Source organism: Lycium barbarum, chromosome 1, assembly GCF_019175385.1.
Source record: "Lycium barbarum isolate Lr01 chromosome 1, ASM1917538v2, whole genome shotgun sequence".
Classification (NCBI taxonomy): domain Eukaryota; kingdom Viridiplantae; phylum Streptophyta; class Magnoliopsida; order Solanales; family Solanaceae; genus Lycium; species Lycium barbarum.
This window is the reverse complement of record NC_083337.1, coordinates 131606537-131627624: the sequence shown is the minus strand read 5'-3', so window position 1 is coordinate 131627624 and position 21088 is coordinate 131606537. Positions and strand designations below refer to the sequence as shown.

Genomic DNA, 21088 nt, shown 5'->3' with positions numbered 1-21088 from the left:
GCAAAACAAACAAAATGTCCCACAAATTATTTATTAACCTAAGTTGTTATGGTTAGAGCCTAAGTTCCCCAGTGGAGTCGCCAAGCTGTCACACCCCATTTTAACCGGGTAGAATTAAAATTAGGTTAGGAGTATGACATATTGGTGATTCCTTTGTTTTGTTTTAAGGAGTCGCCACCTAATTAATTTAACGGTGAATTAGGACACCTGAATGTTAACTAAGGCAAAGTTAAAACTAAACCTCAATTAGTAGTCTGCTTAACCAGTGTGATTCTAGGTAAGGGCTCTATATTATCCTAAAGGGAAGGGGTTAGGCATCCTTTAAGATCCGTTAACTTACAGTTATCCGACCAAACTTAGGTTAATTGGTTATGGTGAGAATTTGTGTAAGAGGGGATTTTGAGTGTTTATTTTAAATAAAACTTTATAAATATTGCTAAGGCTTTAAATAAGATGCTATTTAAAAAATAAAACTTGTAAAAGATATTTTTTGCATAAAGAAAGGATTTTAAGTATTCTTTAAAATAAAGTTCACAAAATGTTGCTAAGGTTCTGAAAGAAAATATAATAATGTTGTATAAGAAAAAGGTTTATAAATACAGATTGATGATTCTTCTATGATTTAAGAGTGTATACGAAAGTAGCTAATAAGAATTTCTTTATCCTTTTATCATTTCTCATTTAACTATGCATGACTGAAAATATACGTGATTAACTCCGAACTTGAAGGGTTATTTATAATATGTTTGAATTTATATCCGCGTATTAGTGATATTTTGAAATTAAGACAATAAGGTTAAAATATGACTCCTTTAACTCAAAAAATATGAATTCAGGCTATCAATCATTCTAGAAATAGATACTGTAAATAACTTTAACATAAAAAGGAGGAGATGAAACTTATGGGAGGTTAATTGTGAGTTTCTCTCCTAAGTTTACTACCCAATATACTAAAGTTAACCCACTAAATGCGCTAAGGTTCATCTAAATCAAAGAGGTTAGTTGCATAATACAAATCAAATGCATGAAATGAAATAAAAAAGGGAGCGAATCATATCAAATGGACCCAGTCCGTTTTGGGATTGCTGGATCTGTTTGCCGTTAAATTTCAGCCCAGCACCCTTTTATATTGCTGAGGGTTGGGCTGCTGCTGTTGGAACTGGGCTTGGCCCAGAATCATTGTATTGCTGTGGCCCGCTGCTGTGTGGGCTTAGCCCAGAATTTTTTTTTTTTATCTGCTGCAGACGTAGATTGACCCGAGAGGAGATTGCGTTGGGTTTTTAGCCCAACACCGAATGCGGAAGAAGACGAGTCACTCGGACTCGTATGCGATGGTCATGCATAAAAATAAAAGAAAAGGATTAGTATGAGTCTAAATAACTAATAATGTAAATTCATAACTCAAAGAAAGAACTTCAAGTACCATCACATCAAATGCAAATGCCAGCCAAAACACTTATAAATTGAACTAGGCATCAGCTTCACTGACAGTAAAGAATACGCAAAAAATGACTACAAAGACTAGGATTTCCAACAAGTTACAGGGCAGACAAGGCATATAGGAAATATATCCTGAATGCAGGAGTTTACAGAACCCATGAAAGGATATAACTTCGGCAAAAATCAGACCCAAATGTGAAGCCAAATTATATCCTCCAACCCACCAGCGAATCGATACAACTTTAAAACTTTCGTACAAAATCCATATCAAATTAAACATAACATGTTTCACATCAAATCACCTCCACATCTCTACGGGCATGCTTAGATCACAATATGAATAAGGAAAGGGATGATTATGTCTCAACTTAACCAGTCCATATCTTCTCAAGTAAGGCTAGCACTTTGGGTTGCAAATATCCCAAGTAAAGAAGATTATTGAGAAGTGAATTAAATCGTTATGGCTATTACCATCTGATTTCCAAAAAAGAATCAGATATATAGAAAGGGAATAATGCATTGGTTAAACTAAAAAAAAAAACAACAAGGAGATTAACTCAAAGTTGAACCTTACCGATTTTGATAGACACGAATTTTAATCATGTTGACGAAATTACAAATTCCTAGGGTCAGTTGAGGTCAACACAAGAACTAAGCAGAGCCAAATAGAGGAAGCATGATTATGGCTTTATAGTATGGAGAAGGAAACTCCAAATTTCAAGCTAAAGGAGCGCAAAGTATTCTGGTTCTAAAATGCTGAATCTCACTGCTCTATCAACCCAGAAATCTAGAAGAAGTCAATTCCCAAATAAAGGATGAGAACTTTGAACAGCTAAGAAACATGATACGCATGAATACCAATTGGGTAATTATCTAATCTAAAGGTAATTTTGCTAGCATGAATGCCATTCAAGAGCAAAGAATCAACATACTTAACACAACTTTCTTTAAAATAACAAGCTGAACCACCACTTAAACTATAGCAATGACTAAATCAGAGATGGTGAAAGAACAATATAGTTCGCATGGAGCGGATACATGAAATTCCAAACTTACGCATATCTACCAACTGGTCATGCATACCAATACCAACTAATACTAGCATTAAATAACCTAACTGAATCGCACAAAAACCAGCAACCGACACTTAACAACATCATATCAAATTGGACCTAAAGCACACTCATTAAGACTAATCATCGAAACAAGCATATGGCAAAGACTAACACTAACATGGGCATCTAATCCAACATACGATTAGGTTTGATGCTTGAATCTTAAATCAATTACCAATCAGACAACACGATTAATACATTAAACGGACATGGAGCTAACTGAGTAGAATTAACTGAGATTAACTAATTTGCAGAGAATAACTCATATAAACATCAAACCAAAAAAAAAAATGAATTTTCAAAGAAAGAGGGGAAATTGCTGACCTTTTGCTGGTGCAGCGAAGTGGGTGCGAATCTTCGATCTACACTCGAACACCGCCAAACCCGAGCTTGCGATGCTCGGACTCGCAGCAGCACCAAAGTAAACGAGAATAAAATTGATTTGATATTTCGATTTGACAATAAAACAAGATTGAACTGCTAATAGAAACTCGTATTTTGGAGAATTATAGGAGACTAAAAGACTCATATTTTAGAGCTTTTCAGGGTTTCAAAAAAAAGACTTGATTCAGAACTTTGATTTTCAGAACCCTTTTTTGCAATTCGAAAGCCCTATTTTGTAGGGGATTTATGGGGTTCAAGAAACTCGTTTTTGTAAGGGGATTCTGCGTCTAAACAAACTTGTTCTTGGGGATTTCATGAATCGAGAAATCCCTTTTTCCTTGGGGTAGTTTCATGAATCAAAAATCCCCCCCTTGATCTGAGACGATTCAACCCCATTTTATAGGGTTTTTGGGTTGAAAAGAAAATGATAAAGGGAATCGAGGGAGAAGAGGAGCGGGGAACAGAGGAAGATGACGATGACAGTGAGCGTGGTGGGAAGATGGAAGTGGGGGTGTCAGAGGCGTGGTGTAGTGGGAAGTGGAGGTGGCAGAGGTGACGTGGTATAGTGGAGGTGTCAGACGCGTAGGATGGAGAAAAACAGTGGGGGGTGTGTGTGTGGCGGCTAGGGTTTAGGGGTAAAGGGAAAGGGAGTGGTAGAGAAGGAGTGGGGAGATGGTGGTGTAGTGGAGGCGACGATGGGGAGGTGGAGAAGACGGCGGAGAGGAAGAGAGGCGGAGATGGAGAGGAGAAGAGGGGAGGGGAGGCGGAGAAGTGGAAAAGGGGAATGACGGAGAAGACGAAGGAAACCCTAAAAGGGTTCCCTTTGTTTTGGTGCGATCCGGGTCGGGTACGGTTTTAAAACGGGTATGGGCTGGTTTGGTTGGTTAATTATTTGGGCTGATAAATTAGAATGATGTTAGATAAGATTAAATTGTGGACTGGTTCTTCATGAATTGGTCCGGAAACAATATGAGTTGATTGGGCTACTACAATTAGATAAAGACCTATTTAAATAACTTGTGTTAAAATATTATTCCATATAAAATATGCAATTATTAATGCTCAGATAATAAAAAAAAATGGTGTTGTAATAGCCGTGCAATAATATTTTTTGAAAATCCATAGTGAAATAAATACTATTATTTAATTATGCGAAGATAAATGCGATGCGCGTGCATGAGCTGGTAAAATGCCGAAAAAAATGATAATAATAATAATAATTAATAACTGTAATATAATAATGAAACACCAGCTTTGATAAAAGGCTAATAATTATAGTAAAATATAATATATATATATATATTTTTTAATTTTCCATAAAATGTTATAAACATAAATAGGTATTTTGGAAGAGAGGCGGGACAAAATTGGGTGTCAACAGTATCAGCTTCAGACTACTTCAGAAGGTAGATTATGAATAAGGTCATTTAACTACAATATCAGATGAAGTTAATAATTTAGAAATAATGAATTTAAATATACAACCAACAAATTCATCTGACCAATTGCGAATACTATTTATATATCCAAACAACAAAGTGCAAAGTCTCATAATCATTATTTTCACATATCAAGACTACAAGCTTACAAAAGTTACTTTGAATCATAACTTGTATATTAGTTAATCACCTTTGAAATGAAAGTGAAACATAAAGAAGCAATTCATATCAATATTCAAACTAACCAACAGCGAAATCTCTATAAACAGATTTCTTGTCCATCTCTCTATTCTTATATTGGCACCGCCTTCTTTCCTTTCTTTGTTGTCCTGCGGGAAGTTCGCCACAGATTTAGCGTTGACTTATTTAATTTTTGTATTTCCGTGAAATGACTACAACTTGATAAAAAAAAGTTTTAAAAAATTATAAAAGAAACTCAAAATGTTGCTAGAATATGCTATCGAAAGAGAGGACATGGAGCTTATTTATGTAGAGGGAAAATATGAGGATGAGTCGAATAATTAATCCTTCACTATCACCACATTTAATGATATATCCTCAATTTGATTCAAGTCTACAAGAACGTGCCCATATCTTCATTCTAAAGTATGAAGTAAAATATGAGTATTCAGAGCATTAATTTGATTCATGTCTATAAGAACGTGCCATACCGTTACTCATTTTATATTAATCAACTATTAGCCATTGTAATTCTTAATTGCTGCAATCAAGAGCACATGACTTTTTGAATTTTTTTAACCTATAACCTAAATTTTTCAAATGAGCAAAAGCAAAAAAAAAAAATGAGAAAAAAGATAAATAGCAATAGAGGCCATAGAAAGGTGTCACATCACCTTATTTATGCCTAGCTTTATATTATATATAGATTTGGCCATGCGATATAAAATCATGATTTCATATTTGGATTTTAAATCGGCATTTGTTTATGCAATTTTTACGAAATTTTAACTTCAACTTCATATCATGATTCAAATATCAAATTCTCAAAAAAGGTATGATTTGGATTCTAAATCATGATTTCAAATTTTTTAAGGGCCCGTTTGGAAAGTCACCCAAGTAATTGGAATTAGGTGTAATTACACAGTTTGATCTGTTTGTTTGACTAAGGCCTCATTTGTTTGCACTTAATGGATGTCTGAATCTGAATAGTTCAGATGTTAGGCCATTAAGTGCATTCGTTAACATTAAGATCTAAGCACTTATTAGGTCTGAATAGGTCTTAATCATTAAGATCTTGAATTAAGTCTTAATTCCATTAAGAGGTATTTTTGTCTGGATAATTTATACCACTAGCTCTACCTTAACCCCCAACCCCACCCCACCCCCAATCCCACCCACCGCCACTCCTCACCACCCACCCCACCTTTACCCTGATCACCAACCCCCACCCTACCCCCACTACCCATTACCCACCCCACCCCAACCCCACCCACCACCACTCCCCACCTTCACCCCATCACCACCTTCAACACCCCCCCTCCTCTTCACCTCCACTCCCCAACCCTCCACTTCCCCCTCCCAAAACCACTCACCCATCCCCACTACAACACATCTTCACCATTATTAGCACAAATAACTGTTTCATTTTTTTTTATCAAATAATATTTTTTTATTAAATTATTAGTTACTTTTTTATTTGAATTATATATTTATTGTGGGCAAATAAATACATTATGCACATTCAGATGTTGAAAAACAAACAGTCTTAATCATTCAGTGTTCAGACAACATCTCAATCATTCAGATGTGTATTCAGATTCAGACGTCTTAATCTTAATGAAAACAAATGAGGCCTACGTAATTACACAGTTAGGCGGGAATTGAGTTTAATCAAGAGGATGTAATTACACTCTCCAATTCTCAAGGGGGGCTGAGAATGGTGTAATTACACCATGTAATTCCAGAGTTACTTTTTAGTTTCTTTCTTTTTAGTTTTATTTTAATTTCTTTTCTCTTTAATTTATTTTTTATTTCTATTATTTTAATTTCTTTTTTATTTTTACTTTTTTATTATTTTTATTTTTTAAAATATATTTTCTTTTATAATATTGATCTATCATTTCCTTTCTTCTTAATCTCAACCTTTACTTCTTGTAGTTTTATGTAATTGCTCGCATTTTTTTTTTTTTATTAATTTAACATAACCGTGCTATTGTTCTAATTTTGAAACTACACCTCTTAATATTAGAAAGAATGAGTCATTAACAAACTTGGTATATAATGAGTGACATTATTAAAGTAGAATTTCGTTGTGAATGAGGTTATAGACTTTATTTTTCCTTTCTTTTGAATTATATTTACTTAAGTTACGTTAGAACTTATTAATGTAATGTTGGAATTTGACATAAGAGTATTTTGTTAAACTTTTTCTATTGAATTTTTTATTTAGGTTATATTTCTCATTTTAATTTATTTGCTTTAGTACTATTGACCTGTTATTTCACATTACATGTTGTTTATTTTTCACTTACAGTTGATAGATTTTTTGATCAAACATTTGAATAATGTTATGGCATTATATCTATAAATTATTATTTTTTTGTCAAACATCTCATCTGTGATGTTCTCACAAAAAAAGCATGCTTTTAAGTTTTATAATTAATTAAAATTAAAATAATATTAATTTGAAATATATATATCAATTATTTTTTTACAACATTAGTTACAAATATATGATGATTAATTAATATATTTTCAAGAAACAATGTGTATTAAATAACTAATTTAATATCATTTATCAAGGAACATATTTTTTAATATTAATTTTAAATTTTTGATAATTAAATTTTATTTTTAAATTAAACAAACTGTATAATTACACTTGTGCAACCAAACATCACGCTTGTAATTACATTGTAATTACAGTATGATAAACAAACAGGCCGTTGTAATTACAATAGTGTGTAATTACTAAGCTGTGTAATTACTACCCTGGTAATTACACCAATTCCAATTACCAGGTGGCTTTCCAAATAGACCCTAAATGTAAAACTTGACTCATAAGTTTATATTTTGTAAAAGATCCATAAGTTGGTAGATATATTTACCAACCATGTTTACAAACCATTTATATCAAATATGTCACACCCCTTTTTTTTCTTAAAAATAAATTTGATTTGTTTTTATTTAAAAAGGGTTTTTCTAATTAAAGTGACATTTTGAGAAGGCATTATTTATTTATTACAGAGTCGCCACTTGGAATTGAGTTTTGGTGTTCTAAGTCACCTTATTGAATCCCTAATCAAAAGGAAAGTTGACTCTTTATTTATTGGTCTGCGAAACAAAAGATCGGGTAAGGAATTCTGTTGACCGGGGAGAAGGTATTAGGCATTCCCCAAGTCCCGTGGTTCTAGCACGGTCGCTTTATCGACTTATATCTGGCTAAAATTAATTCTTGGATAAAATGTATTTATCAGCTATGCCTGTGATTTGCTTAATATTGTTTACCTGTTAGTCTTTACTAAGACGCATAGTTGCGACCTCAATCTCGATACACAGAAAATTTATAGCTAAAGTATTTCTCCACTAATTAAGTAAAATAAAATCCATTAAATAGTTGAAATATTGTGATTAATTGATTCAACTTGTAAAATCATCTAGTGCCAAAGTGCAGCCAGCATGAGCATCTTTAATTTATTATTTATAAAATAGCTTTGTCTTGAGGCATCAGCAAACTCTTTGTCCATTTCTTCTTTAAAATAAAATCAAGTATATATGATGGATATATTTCTTACAATGTCTTCTTTGTCCTCTTCCTGCCCCAAATTTAAATATCTCAAACTTGGTATTGGAAAAACACTACAAAGCTTCCACTCTCCAATATTAAATACCAAGAAATTAAGCTTGCAAATCTATTCCTCCTACACACATTAAGTAAATATCCATACAAACAGTAGTCATGCACGTCCTAGATATCTAAGAAAGATCACTCCACGTTCTAAAAGAAAAATTAATCTAAGCTATATTCATGATACTATCTATTGTTCCTTTCTTTTCAAATCCAACCCCACAACACGTTTTTATATATATATTTTTTGGGTCTTGCCATATCATGATAGTATAATTCTATTTGCTTAATAAAAGACTAACTATTTAATCTAAGTAATTGTTTCCTTAAACAACTATAAATTAAGAAAATATATTAAACCAATAAAATTATATTATGCTAACACATGAAAAGATATTTCAATAATAAAGACCTATAAACCCGAACACGTTAACCAACAGTGAGTCAAAATACTATATACTTGGTCTAACTTAGTTGAATCGATGTTAGTTTCATTATAAACTTATTCCTCTCTATTTTAACTAAGCATGGATTTCAACCAACCATTTAACACGCAAGAAATAGTCACATATGCTATACCGATTTTGTACCATATTTAACAATACAAAAATCTGAATATACTTCACATTTTACATCAAAGAAGAACAGTTAGACACATATGAAATTTGCAAACTTCATAATATTGAAATAAGGTCTCATATAATCATGATATTTAATCATACAAGGAAGATGGACTGTTACCTTTGCGTAGATTAATTCGCAACAAGAAAACGGCTATACTCTAACGATTTTCAAAGTTAACAGTGCTAACTTTCTGGTCCACAAACGCAAAACCGTGAGCAGAAACCTCGAACTCCAACTTAGCATTCAAACCAAACCTTTTCGAAATTGGTATTTTTTTTGTCTCTTTGCTCTCAATGTATTTTTTTACTGTGTATTTTGCTCTCTTTGCTTACTGTGTTTTTTTTTTCTACTGCTTCTGATGTGTTTTTCTCTACTCTCTATTGTTCTTCCTTTTTCTATGTTCGTGTGTGTTGTGTTGCCTTATTTATAGTGTATGTGTGTGGGTGTTCTGCATAATTAAAGGGACGTGTGGGAGTGGAAGGTTAGAGGATAATGTTTGGGGAGAGTTTAAAGGGGTGAGGGGTTTAAAAGAATTGGGAGGATTGGTTTTGGGATAAGGATTTGTTAAGAGAAAGAAAAAAAACGTGAGCGGATAAGGGATGGGATTTGAGGGTAGTTAGAAAAAAAGTGGGGAGAGAGGACGTGAGGAAGAGGGAGTATTTTGTTTTTCTGAGAATTTGTAGGGGTTCGGGGAATTGGTTTTTGGGTTTGCAGGTTAGTATTAGGTTAGTAATTTTCTTTCCTTTCCCTTTTTTTTTTTGTAATATATATAAAAAAGAACTTTAAATAACTAAACTAAGATAAAATTAAGCTAAGAAAAATGGAAAATCACTAGATTATTTATTAAAACCTAAATTAGAAGAAAAATATATTTTTTGTAAATTTTCTATTCTTTGGAAATGAGGGCAAAACTTACCCTAAAATGTGACTATTTTTTGTATCTTTCGATCTTTAAATGCAAAACTTACTAAAAAATGAGATAAAAATTAAAATATCTAACTAAACCTAAAAGAAATATTTAAACGCTAAAAATGGTGTAAAAACTTGTGTTCGGTCAAAAATTAGGTGTTCACAAAATATTAAAAGTAACAATGTTGGTTCATTTTCTCGGTCATCTGATTGGGAAATGCGTGCTCGACATGAAGAGATTGTTCATACCATGTAGGAGGATTATATTAAGAGTAGTTACACTACAACTCATTTTCATTTTTTCCTTTTTATTGAATTAAAGTACGATCAATTGATATTGTATTTTTTAGAAAGGTCTTCTAGTGGTGTCTTATTTTTGTTATGAACTATGATTTGCTCATTTAGTAAGATTATATAAGAATTCGGAAATTTGTCGATGTCTATGAGAATAAATCTAACTTAAGAAATCCAAATTGCGTTTTTAAACAAAATTTCAACTTCAAATCATCATGATTTAAAATCATTGATTTGATATCATGTTCAAAGGGCTCCATATACGTTGGGGTGAGGGGTGGGATAGTTATTAATAGTTTTAAATTTGGTCATTACTCATTACAATTATGGATTTACCAACGCTCTTTCTTGCACATATAAAAGAAGAGAGAAAGATCCTAAAAGTGGATGAAGTTCCTTGTTGTTAGTGAAATTCTTTTCTTTGATTAATTTTTAGATCTATAAATCTATACTATTTTAAAAGCATGAATATAAATGTTGGTTGATCAAAATACCCTTCAAATATTGAATAACTTTTGTACCTTTTTAGCATAATTCTATCATATTTCTATTGTCTATTTTAGTAAATAAAAAACTTAACCCTATTACTACTAGAACGTTAGGAATATTCTTTAGTAGTTCTGTTACTACTACAACTAACTCATGTAATAAGGCCTAATCTTATTAATGTACGTTTATTAACATACCAATTATCATATTAATTTAAGTAAATTGATCTCCTTTTCTATCCTTAACTGTTTACTATTTTTTCTAATAATATTTCTTTTACTACAATTATGCACGAAGCTTTAGAATCAATGACTGATTACATAAGGCAGTGAGTAGGAATTGGTGTGCAAATATGTATGACGACTAATTATATTCAAGCATTCCATTAGATTGTTTGGGAATAATGCGCAACTGCACGTTTATAGAGACTAGTTATTATTAAAATACCTATCTTGTTAAATTGTTCACGAGTAAGTCGGATTTGTATGATTTGGTATGATCTTCATTATGTTAAAACTTTAATACCCTTTCTTTGTCTAATTTGCAACATTGTTTGATGCTCCGACACTTCGATTCGGTTTTTAGTAATTTCGTTCAATACTTTGGTCTTCAATTTTGAGTGTTTATATCGAATGCTAACTCGTAATTTTTCGATTTGATTTTTCTTGTTCGGCTCAGTTCTTCGATATGAGTCCAGTATACTGCGCTATTTTACGCTTAAAATACGTTATTTTTCTATTATAGCAAATAGAGATTCAACGAGAATAGTAGTAATGACAACATGATAGCAGTAATAATTTAATCATGGTAAAGCAATAATGAAAGTGCATCCATGAACATTAGTCGTATAGTGGTTGATATCACAATGTCGAGATAGTAGCAGTGATGAAAAGTGTGTCATTGCTGATATGCTGTAAAAATTCAACCTTTTCTAAGCATTTGTATTCTATTGCATGTTTTAATGCTTGTTTATGTTACTGTCACGACCCTAATTACCGATCGTGCGGGCACCTACTTTATTATCACTAGTAGGCGAACCCTTAACCGTTAACCCATTAATCACTAGCCAATTTTAACTCCTTTAATCATTTATTAGCAGTCAAAAGATAAGTGAATGAATGAATAAATAAAGCAAGTCATAATTAATAGATAATATAAGTGTGGAATTCTAACTATTACACCCCCAAAATTTGAAAGTCATCGTACAAGAACTCTAACTAACAATGTCTAAAGAATGAAGTTTATCTCAAATATAATAACAAAGATTGTCTGGAATAAAAATAGACATTTGGAAAGAGAGATCTTCAGGTAGCATGGCATGGATAGAAGCTCACCCTCGGATCTGATCGAGCAAACTAGCTTCAAGCTAGAGATGTAATCTGGATGAAATCTCTGGAACACAATCTGCACTCAAAAAGGGTGCAGCAAGGTAATATCAGATAGACACTTAACACTCAAATCCAAGTCACAGAATATCCCATAATGGAGTCACAACCTAAGATGAAGCTTCTAACCCACAAGTCTGTCAGGTTTCAATAATCTCACCTGATAATCACAAGTTCAAGTTCCTTCCCCAGATAGGGTCACTAATCCACAATTTAACTCAGTCAATGGTCATCATTATATTACAATAGGCATTCAACATCCATACCAAAATTAGAAACAAACGAGCATATAATAATGCAGAATAAAATGTAATGATGTGCAATGCAAAATATGATGATGTGAAATGCAATGCAATGCCATGCACTGGCCAATCACTCGAACTGTACACACATACTAACTGATGTCATTGCTCAGTAGTCATGACCTGCAGGGGACCCACGGGTCTATGTACCACTCGCTCCGGATTCACTCATCGGACCTTAGCATAAACCTCCGCTCTTGAAAGAACCTTGGACCCGGATCCACATCATGTACCACTCGTTTCCGGAATGAACTTTGGACTACGAGCTCACAACCACATCCTCACCCCCGGTCAAATGTGCCTTTTCATATGCATAGTAACACTGTCACATCACTCTCAATGATCAATTCATCATGTACGATGTATCAAATAGTATCACAAGTGCAACAAGAAGATTATATTAACTTCTTCACTAATTTCACATCACAATGTATGTCTCAACGTATTCCAATTCACTAGTATGTATGGACTATGAACAATTAGCAATATCAATGTCAAACACAAGACATTATGTCACAAGTCTTCCAAACTATTTCCATCATGTATGAGTGTATGAATGCATAAATGAGTGTAAACGTGGTAAATCAATGCAAAACAATAAAGCAACAACGAAGATACAAGTCACAAGCCATATCAAGACTTATATCAACTCAGCCATGAAATGAATCATACAAACCGTCTCAACCAACATAATAGTCTATGTCCCTCTTTACTTCCACATGTAGCAAGTACGCCTCACAACTCTGTCACGTATCACCAAGAAGCTCCACTTTTCTATATATTATCATCAACAGTAAATCATACATCAAGTTTCCATCTACGCACTGTCATAATTTTATATCACAATTCAAGCCGAAACTCATTATCCTTCCTTTCTCCGATAATATGTCACAATAAGAGAGAACTGAGTACAACACGACAATTTAGGCAATAAGTCCAATCACAATAACAGGGCAACAAGCCACCCTTAACAACAATCAACCTAATAGAAATCCATCCCGAATCACCGCAGTATGAATACAACTACACCTCATATTTCAATACATAACGTAATGGCGGTGAGCCCACAAAATCAGAAGTCATATCAACCTAGCTAATATCTAACCAAAACACCATGTTCGAAGACCTAATCATGCTTTCTCCCATCAATTCTACACAATACATATGCTTCGCTAATCAAAATCTAACTAAAGTAAGCCATAACTTACGTGGAATGCAGAACAAGAGCCACGAACTACTCCACCCGAGTCTTCTATTTCCGAAGCGCCTCATAACGATCAAAGTCTAACAATATGATGCTAAGTAAGCAACAAACCATGTATTTAAACAAGAACAATAATTTAGGGAAGAAGACTCACTTACTTCTACCCTTTTCAATTGGTGAAACCATGATTTAATGGTGAATTTATTATAACTTCTATCTCTACAATCATTAACCTTCAATTCATGGGTTTCTAATCAATTTTACCCTTTAATACAGATTTTAGGACAAAATTTCCATTTTTATTAGAACCCTAAGTCTCAATATGCAATTTCAACCATAAGAAATCAAATTCCCTTCCTAGAAAGTGATAATCTATACTCCTAGATGATTAATCAACAACCCACCAATTATTTAAGAGTTTACTAATTCTAGGGTTCTAGGATTTTCACCCATCATTGATGGACCTTAAAATAATCATGAAACTTGAAGAAGAAAGGAAAAGGAACAAATAAAGATGGGGACTTACCCTCTAACATGCTTTTACCAAATAATGGAATGAATTTTGCCTCTCTCTCTCTCTCTTGAAAACTGACTTTGGGGTCTTGGGGGTAATGGGTAGGAGTTGGGGTATTAAAATAGGGATTTTTGCCCCCCCCCCCCCCCCGTTGGTCGCTGCAGCGGTCCCTCTATGGTGACCCTTTAGTCGCTGCCACCGTCAGTTGGAACAGCTCGAACGAAAACGGGCATAACTCCCTCATACGGAGGCCAAACGTGACGATTCTTTTTGCTATGGCTTTGTAATTTTAATCGGATCTAATGGTTCAAAAATCACTCAAAACAAAGGTCATTTGATCAATATGGATCCGTTTCTATCCACAGACCTATGGCGAAAACATCGAATACGAGCACGACAAAACCCAAACTCATCTGGAACTCTTCGGAACCTCACCAAAACTTGTGGACAAGTTCAAAATCATCATATTAACATGTTGGAACTTCCAAAACATTGACACGGGATCATCCTAACCCGGCGTTGACCAGGGTCAACTCTAACTCGCTAACTTAACTAGCTTCTCCATCAATGACTCAATTTACACTCGAACCTTGCGGAAATCAACCCAATGACTTCAGTAAGTCATAGATCATACTAATGGGACTTGGGGAAGGGTCAACAAGGTTAAATGGGTCAATACACTATTATAACTAAACGGGTCGTTACAATTACCTTAGTATTCCGGGACTTGCGGCCATATTGGGATGAAATCTGAAGGGCCCAGGGGTGTTTTGGTACATTTTACGTTTCAACATTTCTTGAGTGTTTTAGGTTTCGGTACGTCTCATTTGCAACCACATGAGTCATATTTATGATCAAGGCACCAGGCTTGACTTCCTAAAATCGAAGCAAAGTCCAAAAAAGTGGTAGACGCAAAAGTGAAGTATAGGTTTTAAATGTGAGACCTCAGCCTAAGCTTCGTCCGCAAATGCAATGAATATTTCGCAATTGCCATGAGACATCAGACATTTAAATCCTAATTTTCGGGACATTAATTATTTTTGACAAACAATGGAGAATGGGCTCTCTATCTTGGATTCCAAAAGAATTATATTTCCAAGCTTATGCGTTATGTCTCAATATAATTTGTTTCGAAATTAATCTGTTGATTCGAGGGGTAACTTTTTAGTTGATCGACATTTAACTTTGATTTTTGGTATTCTAAAATTATGAGATTAGTCTTCTTAGATTAATCTGGGTCCATTATTTATGGCTTTTAATAGATTGAGGTCATTGGAATTCATTTGAGCAGTTTTGAGCGATTCAAGTGAAGTAGAGCTTGTTGTATTTAAAGCAAGTGAGACTTTTAACTCTTATATTAATTGCTTGCATTTCTTCGAGAGCATGACTTATGCATTGTTTGTATGCATGTAAAGTATCTAGTTTGTATGGAGGGCGTGCATGTTTCAACATCGAGGTCAGTGTCCCAGGATGTGTAACAAAATTATTTGATATAATAGTTAGCGGACTCTTGATGTATATGTGATTTCTTTCGTTGTTTAGAATATTTATCGCATTGTCAGCATCACACACATCCTTGGCACAATGTGTCTAGATCTTGTCCAAATAGTAGCTATATGTTATTGAACTAGTACCAGATAAGACAGATGAATGACGTACCGCGCCAGACGGGTCTGCCAAAAGACAACCAACGCTCCGAAAATAGGTAAGATACATGGATGAATGTACCATAAAAGTTCATATCAGTTATAAATAGTTTTTTTGCATCAGTATCATCATGATTCTTTTGTGTGATTATGTTCATGACTTCTATTTCAGTTGCATGACCATATATTGATGTCTAAATCTGTTATATATTTAGAACTTTAATTTTTTAAAGACTTGTCCTAGGGGTAAGCTGAGAGAGCGGGTATATAAATTTGCTGGGTTTTTCGATTCACGCTTCATATTTTATAGAGGACCTATTGAATGTGGTCAAGTAGCCAATTCATGACATCTAGTCTGATTCATAATTAAATTTAGGCCAAACCCATCGGCAGACACCTGTGATCGTCCACTTCTTTCACTTGAACACCTCAAGTGCTCCTTGTTCCTATGGAACACTTAGACTATCCGAATTTTGTTCTAATTAGGCACTTTTTTGATAATTAACTAATTTACAAAGTGTGTGAAAGACACTCGTGGTGACGTGGCATGATGACTAATTAAAAGAGGACGTGTGGCATTTGGTGCAAAATAATAATTTAAAAATAAATTATAAGAAAAAAAGAAAAGGAAAAAACTATTTTTAGCAAAATCATAAAAAAAAATACCTATTTTCTAAACCCACCACAGCCCCACCTACCCCACCCTCCTTCTCCTTTCTATCCTCTACTACTGCCTCACATCTTCTCTGACAACCACCATATGAGAACCACCACAAGCACCCGAAATGAGCTCTGAATCCGGCGACATCTCCTTTTTAAATTCAGGCGAGACGCATCTGTTTTGGGATTTACCATTTGAGGTCGCCAGTCTGGATTCACGAGCTTTAAACAATTTATTGCTGTACACCTAATTTAGAGGTTCCTATTCAATTTAAAGGGGAGGAATTAATTGAAGGTCCATATGAATTGGCCATTCTTGTTGGTGTTATATTGCTTGAATTTTTGTTATATTCTTTTTAAGTGAGCATTTTGAAGTTACTGCCACTGTTATCCTTGCTTGAAATGATCAATCCGTAAAATTTAGTGGAAGTAGTATTGGATTAAAGATTTAGGTCGTAAGGATCAATTGGAATAAGAACCACCATTGTCCATTAGAAACACCAATTTGCTGCTGCCGTCCATACCCACCATTGCCCTTTAAATCTCCATTGTTGAACTCAATTTGGCCAATAATTTGTTCACCATCTCCCCTCTTCATTAATTTTGAAACTAAAAATGGTGGGAGTAAAGAAAGGGATTGCTGAGAAGTTGGCCATGTTATTAAGAGAGAAGGGAAGGTTGGATGTTGGTGGCATTGCAGTGGCAGAGTGGTGATTTATGGTGGAGGAAGTGTGGAAGGAGGAAGAGATTAAAAAAAATAAAAAAATAGTAAAATTGAAACCCTTCACGCACTTGTTTGATGTGAAACCCACGCTACTTGTCAACTCAGCAAAAAGTGCCTAATTGAAGCAAAACTCGAGTAGTCTAAGTGCTTAATAGGAACAAAAGGCACTTGAGATGTTCAAGTGAAAGAAGTGGACGACCATAGGTGTCTGTCGATGGATTTGGCTTAGAAAAATTTATGGTGCACAATTAGAAAATAAAGTGCTAATACTTGTAATATATGTAAAAAACTGAAAATACATTTTAGATAAGTTTAAATAAAACAACATTCTTAAAATATATTGAGTTAAGAATGGACAAAATTGGACATCAATATTCATCATTTTCCCAATCACTCCCTCCAACATCTAGATTTAACAACAACAACATACCCTGTGTAACTAAAATGCAACATGAATGGCCAATTTTGTTTACTAAATGTATCCCACAAAATTGTCAAAGTGTTAAGTTGTTAATCAATAGAAATCGATAATTAGGATTTAATTATGACACTATCTAGGAGGTAGTATATGTAGTCATGAATCAACGTCTTGAGGACGTTAATACTCTCTTCGGTCCATTTTAGTTATCGTGTTTACTAAAAATTAGTGGTCCAAAATAATTACTATCATTTTAGAAATCAAATCAAAATATAATTAAGTATTTTTCCCTATTTTATCCATGGTATTAATAGCTCATGTGAGTAATCAATATTGATTACTTAGGGCTTGTTTCGAAAGTCACCCATGTACTCCCTCCGTTCACTTTTACTTATTCAGTATTTCATAAATAGATTTTCACTTTTACTTGTCACGTTTAGCATATCAAGATAAGGCAATTTATTTTTTCCTGTTTTACCCATAGTATCAATTACTCACTTCAAATCATTTTTGAAATCCAATAAAAATATGCACCAATTAATATGGGTACATTGGCAAATTATGCATTTCATTTATTATTTCTTAAACAACTTGAAAAGTCCAAAGTGGACAAGTAAAAGTGAACAGAGGAAGTAATTGCAATTGAGTGTAATTACACAGTTTGACATGAATGTCCGGCCAAATAATTACATGGTCAGCATGTAATTGAGTGTAATTGAAAGGTAGTAATTACACTCTTCAATTCTTTGTGGGGGGGGGGGGGGGGGGGGGGGTTATTGTGTGTAATTACAAGGTTACTTCTTAATTTCTTTCTTTTTTGTTTTTATTCTAATTTCTTTCCTTTTCAATTTATTTTTTATTTATAGAATTTTAATTTCCTTTTTATTTTCACATTATTTATCTTTCATTTTTCAAAATTTTCTTCTTGTGATTCCACGTAATTGCTCGTATATTTTAATTTTTTATTTATTTTTCTTTATTTTCTTCATTTGGGATAACTACATTATTAGTTTAGTTTTTGAAACTACGCCTCCTAATATTAGAAAAAATTATTCATTAACAACGTGGCATATTACAAGTGATGACATCAAAGTAGAATTTCGTTGTTGAAATGAGGTTATAGACTTATATTTTCCTTTTCTTTTTAATTATATTTATTTACTTAAGTAATGTTGGAATTTATTTTATGTTATATTGGAAGTTGACATAAGAGTATTATATTAAAAAAAAAAAAAGAAGTAGTTTTTGAATCTATGTTATATTTTCGGTTCCAATTACTTATTTTAGTAGAATTGACTTGTTATTTCACATCGTATGCTGTTCTTTTTTCAATTAGAATTGATATATTGTTTTTTTGTCAAACATTTGAATAATGTCATGACATTATATTTATAATATTAATCTTTTTCTCAAACATGCCATCCATGATTTTTACAAAATACATGCTTTTAGTTTTTGTAATTACTTAAATTAAAGTTACTTTGAGAAATATATACTCAATTATTTTTCACAATTAGTTACAAATATATGATAATTAATATCTAATTTAATATCTTTATAAAGGCACATATTTGTCAAATTGTGTAAGTATACTTGTGCAACCAAACAATACACGTGTAATTACGTTCTGACAAACAAGCAGGTCGTCATAATTACTATATTGTGTAATTACCAAGGTGTGTAATTACTACCTTAGTTATTACACCAATTCCAATTACCAGGTGGCTTTCCAATTTCCTCATGTTTGGTTAGTCAAAATGTCTTGGAAAATGTTCTCTAGGAAAACAAGTTCCTTGAAAATGACTTCCTTAATATAAGTAGGGAAAATAAGTTTCACAAATAACATTGCAAGTTCATTGTCTCCTCTCCACCCACCCAACACCCCAAACCCATACTCCTCGGCCTTTCCACACTTCCGAACCCCCACTCCCCACCCCATACACCACCCAAACTATCCCCCACCCTATCACCTAACCACCCCTACACCCCCGCCCCACCCCACCACTTAACCATCCCCTCCTACCCCACCCCCACTACCTCTCTCTCCACCCCTATAACCACCTACCGCACCCCCTACTCCTATCACGACCTACCCCAAACCCCTACCTCTCACCTCCCTACCAACCCCCTCCCCCCTATCTCTCAACTTTACAAAACTAGGCACTTTGTGAAAGTAGGGACTTTAAAAAATAGCCACTCTACAAATGTAATCACTTTACAAAAGTAGCAACTTTTTAAAAACATTACTTGCGAAAAGCAGCTACTTTTCAAAAATAGTCATTTTGCAAAAGTAGTCACTTAAGAAAATAGTCACTTTGTAAAATTAGTCACTTTTAAAAAGTAGCCAATTTTTATAAATAGTCATTTTGTGAAGTAGTTACTTTTTAAAACTAATTTCTTTGCAAATGTAGCGATTTTTAAAACTAACCTCTTTGTGAAAGTACTAAAATAACCATTTTTGCAATGTGTCCCTTCTAAGATAGTGGCCACTTTTGTAAACTAGCCATTTTTTAAAAGTGACACAAAATGGCTACTTTTGTAAAGTGGTCCTTTTTTTGAAAAGAGACAAAAGGTTGATATTTTTGCAAATTTGTATTTTCAGTTGTTTTTCAAGAAATATATTTTTGCAAAAATAGCCATTTTATGTCACTTTTAAAAAAATGGCCAATTTACAAAAATAACATTTTTTGTGTCACTTTTAAAAAATTATTAGTTTAAAAACATAGTTATTTTTTTGGGTTGTCTTTCAAAGTGCAAAGTAGTCTTTTTTTGTTGTTGTCTTAGAAAAAGGCCACTTGCAAAGGTAGGGTGTACGGAGGAAATTGGCAAACCGCACCAAACCGATAATCCGAATCAAACCGAGAAAAAAATTCAACTAGTAGTTTGGTTCAACTTGGTTTGGTCTTAAAAAGAAAAACCCGACCGCCATTGGTTTGATTTGGTTTTAACTAAAAAAAGTCAAATCGAACCAAACCAAACCGAACCGACATTACGTGTATATAATTTCAAAAATATTTTATATACAAAAATATTTATTTATAATGTAATAAATATTTCTTAATTTTTTTCATAGTTTTTTTTTTTTTTAACATATTATTTCAAATTTGGATTTAGAATTTTGAATGATCCAATGAGTTTTATAGCCCCGGGATGTTAGTAATTCAAATGAAACCAACAAAAATCAAATCAATACTAATACTCTAACACTAGGAATGACAATAATATTGGACATTTGTTCTTTAGTTTTATATTAGTTTAGACAATAAAAATACATAACTTAATTTTACCTTTTTCTTATCTAGTCATGTAATTAATACTTATGAGCAGTACTTATTTTAGCATGACTTAGTACTTAGAGTATGATCATTTTCTATATGCCTTATAAATTATCCGTATTTATTATAGCATGAATTGGTGCTTTTTAGATTATGATCATTTTATTTTATATGATTTCGTTAACTTTTTTATTGAATATTTTTGTACAATGTCATCTCTCATCTCATATTGTGTTATTTTCAAAAATATCTTTATTAGATAGTCGTATTTTACTAGGACTAGAGAAATATTTGAAGTACAAGTATATGTTTTGTATAAAGACTTTACCGAAAAAATCCAAAAAACCCGAGCAACCCGAATAAACCAAGAAAATCCGATATTGAAAAATCTGACTTTTGTTGGTTTATAAATTTTAAAATCCGATGCAATTAGTTTAGTTTGGTATTTGAATAACCCG

The 21088-nt window shown here is 33.2% G+C and overlaps 1 long non-coding RNA gene across 1 annotated transcript; it reads right to left on the bottom strand.

Moving 5' to 3' along the window:
* Positions 1-847: 847 nt before the first annotated feature.
* On the bottom strand, positions 848-9462 carry LOC132637863 (uncharacterized). Its single transcript, XR_009581583.1, has 2 exons — positions 8928-9462; positions 848-4707 (listed from the first exon to the last, which is right to left on the bottom strand). It is a non-coding gene; the product is annotated as an uncharacterized LOC132637863 (long non-coding RNA).
* Between the last annotated feature and the right edge of the window lie 11626 nt (positions 9463-21088).